Raw genomic sequence first — 6000 nt, 5'->3', positions numbered from 1 at the left:
CACTGAAAACTACTGCTGGCTCTCTCCCTCACATAGAACCTTACCCTCAGCACAACCAGCAATTAGACTCCAGGAATCTACTGTTCATCCTGTTGGCTTCTCTCCAACTTTTGCCAATTTTGACTCCAAAATTCCAAGCATAGGGACCTGGTTCCAAAATGCAGTGAGTGACCACTGAAAAATCCTGCTAGCCCTCTCCCTCCCATGGAACTTTACCAACAGCAGCACCAACAATTGGACTCTGGCTTTTCTTTAGTACCTAAAGTCTCAACCATTCGACCCCTCTGCTGCTCTTTGATTTTTGCTGGTTTCGGCTCCAGTATTCCAAACAAACGGACCTGGCTCCCTAAAGCAAAGAGGGGCCATTGAAAACTTCTGCTTCCCCTCACCCTTCTATGGAACCCTACTCACAGAACCATCAGCATTCATCCTCCAGGTTTTCTTTAGTATCTAATGCCTTAACTATTGCTCCCCTTAGCCTTTCTCCCATTTCTGCCAATTTAGGCTTACAAATTCCAAACAAATGGACATGGCCTTAAAGCGTAGGGTGACCGCTGGAGTGTTTGACCAGAGGAAGCCTCATTTCTACACCAAATTCAGCTCAGGTAAGTGGCTGCAATTGTGTAGATATCCAGTATATCGTCAAATTCTGCAACATATTTTAGGATGTGTAGGATGTAAGGTGTAGGACAACACCTTAAAAAGCTCTCCACCATACCTAGCCAGAATTGCATTCTCTTATTAGAATATAATTTTGAAATAAGTGGAAGAAATAAATTACATTAAGATGTGTTTTAATTCCAGAGGAATTAAAAGGAATCTGCTTGCTATGCTATTTTCTCTTACTCTTTGACAAAAATAAAGTTTCCCTATTCCTACAGTAGATTTTATATAGATTGCTTTTCTCTCTACTTAGTCATTCTGTCTGTAAGTTTTTGAAAAGCCAAAAAGAATATAAAAAGAAATGACTGCAGATCACTTACCACACACTATAGTGTAATATAAACTGTTAGATTTCCACCTGGTGAAGTTGGGCAAGGTCAGTATTTGAAAAGAATTGCATTTGGTTATTTCCATATAAACAGGAAAACTCTATATATGGCCCTTTTATTAAAAATGAGTAGCAAATAAACTGCTTCTATCAAGGTCGAGTTGTTCATGTATGCAGTGATAGGAAAAATTGAAAAATTTCCTAAACTTTTAAAGAGAGAATGATGCTCTACAAATATGATAAGAATTTTACTGTAAATGAGACAGTATGTACAAAAATGTTTTTAGAATTTACACGTAAAAGGGTGAAGAAAGTCTTTCTCCCAACATTGTTCAGGCAGTGTTGGGAGTTTTTGGAAGAAAATGGACATGTGAGCAATCCTGACTAACTAGCTTTAGCCAGAGTGAGCTAAGGGCCTTGAGGCCCAGCTGCAAGGTTATTAAATGATCAGCTATGTGCAAAAGATAAGGGAGTTGGCAGCAGAAAAGAAGAATAACAGGATGGGAAAGCATCTCATAGACAGCACATAAACAGTTGTATTTAACCAGTTCTGAGCCCCTGAGAAGAAGAAAGTTACGGCAGATAAAAAGGTGCAAACAGGATGCCTGCAATCAACAAAGCAGGACAAGGACGATAAGCGGTACCCTATCGCAACACGACAACAGGTGTGTGAACAGCAACACGCAGCCAATCAACATGAGCCACGAAGACGCCAAGACCATATAAATGTAAAGCTTTGCTTAATAAAATTGAGCTTTGTTGCTAACTCATATTGAGTCGTCTCTTTGCTCCGCAAGCCCGCCTCCACAAGGCAGTTCATAAAATTTATCTATAGAGGAAGACATTAATATGCCAGAAAGAAAGCAGTAGAGACGAAGATAAGCGATCTAAATTAAAAGTTTAAAAAGCCTGATTTTAAATCATGTTATGAAATTAATCATCAAAAGTTTATAAAAACTCCAAATTGTATCCTGACATTTGCTAGTTTAATGAGACCATTCATGGCAAGAAACAGGGACACTGGAGCCCCCGAGGAAAAGAAGCCACAAGTGACTTCTCAGATTGCCATCTAGTGGTGGTTAGTTGACCAGAGTCTCACCATGTTTTCTTGGTGTTTTAAAATGAGTGAAAAATTCATCATTCTGAGAATTGGTTAAGCACTGGTTTTCTTATCAGTGATAGACTAATCAGAATAAACTTCCACAAGATATTTCGCACTGAAAAAGTATTTTCCAGTTCTCAAAAACCCCAACAGTAACTAGAACAATATACATCTTTCAATTAACTTACTCAAATCAAATCATGGTGGTTTCCAACATACTCTAACCTAGAACTGCCTCAACCACTTCATGCATTATGCTCCCCACACTACTCCTAGCCTTTCACTATATGTTTTTTGCATCCCTTAATACTAATTAATATGATCTTTGTGCTGCTCATGCTGTTAAGATTCCATACTGTTAATAAGTACTACCAGATTGGGAGATACACTACCCCAAAATAGAATGGATCCCAGCTTAGTGCAAGATTGCCTGCACCACTGGAAGCCACGTTTGCATCAGCGCACTGGAGATGTGCTTCAGCCACACAAAGCTACTAGGTTCACTGAGGCAGAAGACATGGGGCTATTATTGAAAAAACAGAAAGAGTGAAGAGAAAAACAATTTTTTCTACGAGAAGGGATGAGTTAGGGGATTTTGCAGCAAGTACACACAGCTTTATTGCTACTGAGCATATTAGCAAGGTCATTTTCTGTTCCTGCAACAGATAAAAAGACACTGATTTTTATCACCAGCTGGATCCAAATGTGAAGTTGATGTAAACACTTTGAATATATGAAATATGTCTCTCGAATCAGTATTTTTTCTGCTCTTTTAAAATATACCAAACATATTCCCAATTAACAGATTTTTACCGCAAACTTAACTAGCTTCTGTTTTGTATCATGCTTGACAGGCACCTAAAGATAAGACTGCTTATCAGGCCACCTCCTGGTACATGGTCCAGACAAAGATAATAAAGTTAGCAAGGTAACAAGGACTGAAAGATAATAATAAATAAAAGATAAATTCTTGGGATGGCAAAGTCTGTGTCATCTTTAGCAAGTCTGTGTGCCAGTGAAAAGACAGAACCCTTTTTGATGTATAAGAACTCCAAGAGAAAAGGGGAAGAGGTGGCTCTCTCCCCTCTTTCCCCCCTTCTCTCTCATCACTTCGGTTTCAGCTATGGGACAGCAACAGCAGAGGAAAGGAAAAGCGGAGAAAATCAACCAAGCAGGAATGGCAGATCCTACGCCCCCCCACTCCAGCCAGAGGCCAGCGCCGGCAGACGGTGATGAAACTTAATTGCTCTCTTGTTCTTTCCTTTTCTAAACAACCCTCTCCCCAGAGTGACTAATTTATGTAAATTCTCTCCTCTTGTAAACTTGTTTTTTTCTTTTAAAGATGGTGTAATTTTCTCCTTTCTCTAAAATAAATCTTTGTAATTTGCTTAAATCGTAAAGCCTGTTATTTTTGTAAATTCGTGCGACGTCTATGAGTAGTGGCTGATTTTTCCTCACAATCAAAATATAAAATAATAGCTCGGATCGTAACAGAAGTACTTTCTAAAATTTGCAGATAGCAGCAGCGAGCTGAAATTCGAGCATTTTGTGATGAGTTTTTTAAGAATAAGACAAATACAAGCATATTTTTTATATAGAAACCATTTTCTCTGTTGTTACTTACAAATCTGGTCACTGTAAGGATTTTGCTTCTATGATATACTTGCATGTTTTGTGCTCTTGGAATAGTAGATGCTTGATAATAGCTTTACCTTTATTATCACATTCCTCTTATATTTATTACAAATTTATCATGAATAAAGGTAGCCAGAATCATGACATACTCAGGAACTGGGCTGTAGCTAGCAACTATCCTTCAGAGATAAATTATGATCCCTTTTTAAAGACTGCAAGTCAACTCCTAAGGGTGGCAGTATACAAACAGCCATGGCTAATCAAATAAAAGTAGAGAAAAAAAAATAAATAAAAGCCTTTCCCTCCCAGCCTGTACCATGGTCCCCTGTGCCAACAGCCACGGTGGGTTTAATCTAGGGACTGGAATAGCTACTGTAATAAAGCTGAAGAAGGGACATCAGAGAACAGACATGATCTTTACAAAGCTGCATCTCCAACAGGCATTTTATAAGTAATTCTGTAAGGCCACATAATTTTGAGTGAAAATTTCTAATAAAAAATAACCAATGTTAGAGCTACTGTGAGAACTGGAACAGAGCATCCCAGAATCATAGAATCATAGAATCATAGAATCATAGAGTCAACTGGGTTGGAAGGGACCTCAGAGATCATCAAGTCCAACCCTTGATCCACTACCATTGCAGTTATCAGACCATGGCACTGAGTGCCACATCCAGTCTCTTTTTAAATATCTCCAGGGACGGAGAATCCACTACTTCCCTGGGCAGCCCATTCCAATGCCTGACCACCCTTTCGGTAAAGAAATTCTTTCTAATATCCAACCTAAACCTCCCCCGGCACAACTTAAGACCGTGTCCTCTTGTCTTGCTGAGAGTTGCCTGGGAAAAGAGACCAACCCCCACTTGGCCCTTACATCCTTTCAGGGAGTTGCAGAGAGTGATGAGGTCTCCTCAGAGCCTCCTCTTTTCCAGGCTGAACAGCCCGAGCTCCCTCACCCTCTCTTCATAGGATATTTGCTTAAGTCCCTTCACCAGCTTAATTGTCCTCCTTTGGACCTGCTCCAGTACCTCGATATCCTTCCTAAACTGAGGGGCCCAGAACTGGACACAGTACTCAAGGTGTGGCCTCACCAGGGCTGAGTACAGGGGCAGAATCACTTCCTTGGTCCTGCTGGCAACACTGTTCCGGATACAGGCCAGGATGCCATTGGCCTTCTTGGCCACCTGGGCACACTGTTGGTTCATGTTCAGCTTCCTGTCAATCCAAACTCCAAGGTCCCTCTCTGTCTGGCTGTTCTCCAACCACTCTGTCCCCAGCCTGTAGCGCTGCTTGGGGTTGTTATGGCCAAAGTGCAGGACCCTGCACTTGGCCGTGTTGAACCTCATCCTGTTGGAATCAGCCCAACTCTCCAATCTGTCCAAGTCCCTCTGTAGAGCCCTCCTGCTTTCCAGCTGATCCACACTCCCCCCCAAGTTTAGTGTCATCTGCAAACTTGCTGATGATGGACTCAATCCCCTCATCTAAATCATCAATAAAGATATTAAACAGAACTGGGCCCAACACTGATCCCTGGGGGGACACCACTGGTGACCGGCTGCCAACTGGATGCAGCACCATTCAGCACCACTCTCTGGGCCCGTCCCTCCAGCAGTTCCTAACCCAGCACAGGGTGCTCCTGTCTAAGCTGTGGGCTGACAGCTCCTTCAGGAGGATGCTGTGGGAGACGGTGTCAAAGGCTTTGCTGAAGTCCAGGTAGACCACATCCACAGCCTTCCCCTCATCCACCAGTCAGGTCACCTGATCATAAAAGGAGATCAGGTTGGTCAGGCATGACCTGCCCTTCCTAAACCCGTGCTGGCTGGGTCTAATCCCTTGTCCATCCTGCAGGTGCTGTGTGATTGCACTGAGGATGATTTGTTCCATGATCCTGCCAGGCCCTGAGGTCAGGCTGACAGGCCTGTAGTTTCCTGGGTCCTCTTTCCGGCCCTTTTTGTGGATTGGCGTGACATTCGCCAACTTCCAGTCATCTGGGATGTCCCCAGTGATGATAGAGAGAGACTTGGCGAGCTCTTCTGCCAGCTCTCTCATCACCCTTGGGTGGATGTAAAAAGTAAAAATAAAAAAAAATAAAAACTTGGGCGGCGGCGTGGCTCCTCTGGCGGCACCACGCCCGCCCCGCACGGCTCCCGCCCTGCCCCGCAGTAGATGATTGCCCTCCTTTGGACCTGCTCCAGGACCTCAATCTCCTTCCTGAGCTGAGGGGCCCAGAACTGGACACAGGACTCGAGGTGTGGCCTCACCAGCACTGAGT

Source organism: Calypte anna, chromosome 1, assembly GCF_003957555.1.
Source record: "Calypte anna isolate BGI_N300 chromosome 1, bCalAnn1_v1.p, whole genome shotgun sequence".
NCBI lineage: Eukaryota > Metazoa > Chordata > Aves > Apodiformes > Trochilidae > Calypte > Calypte anna.
This window is presented reverse-complemented; position numbering follows the sequence as displayed.